This window comes from Triticum aestivum, chromosome 7A (genome assembly GCF_018294505.1).
Source record: "Triticum aestivum cultivar Chinese Spring chromosome 7A, IWGSC CS RefSeq v2.1, whole genome shotgun sequence".
Taxonomy (NCBI): domain Eukaryota; kingdom Viridiplantae; phylum Streptophyta; class Magnoliopsida; order Poales; family Poaceae; genus Triticum; species Triticum aestivum.
Genome location: NC_057812.1, coordinates 1,938,060 through 1,938,775, shown reverse-complemented (window position 1 = coordinate 1,938,775; position 716 = coordinate 1,938,060).

Here is a 716-nt window from a genome sequence, read left to right as displayed (position 1 = left end):
ATGTTCTTGCATTTCCTGTCATATCTTGCATATGCATCCCGCATCGCATCCCGCATAGCATATCATCATTGCATCATATTGTTTGATCCTTGCACGTGGTTGATTGTGTCCTTGTTGCTTGTTTGTCTTGTTTGGGTAGAGCTGGGAGACGAGTTCGCTAACGAGGATCCAGTCAACTCTGACAACTCTGCAGGCAAGATGATCATATCCTCGAAATCACTACTATCTTTGCTATGCTAGTTTGCTCGCTCTTTTGCTATGCCATTGCTATGATGCCTACCACTTGCTTTCAAGCCTCCCAAATTGCCATGTCAAACCTCTAACCCACCATGTCCTAGCAAACCGTTGATTGGCTATGTTACCGCTTTGCTCAGCCCCTCTTATAGCGTTGTTAGTTGCAGGTGAAGATTGAAGGCCGTTCCTTGTTGGAACATTTATTTATTTGTTGGGAAAACATTATATTGCTATGTTATCTTAATGCATCTATATACTTGGTAAAGGGTGGAAGGCTCGGCCTCTCGCCTAGTGTTTTGTTCCACTCTTGCCGCCCTAGTTTCTGTCATATCGGTGTTATGTTCCCGGATTTTGCGTTCCTTACGCGGTTGGGTTATAATGAGAACCCCTTGATAGTTCGCCTTGATTAAAGCTTTTCCAGCTCTGATACCAACTACAACATTAGCAGCAGTGAGAGCGAGAGCGAGGGCGAGGGAACAAAC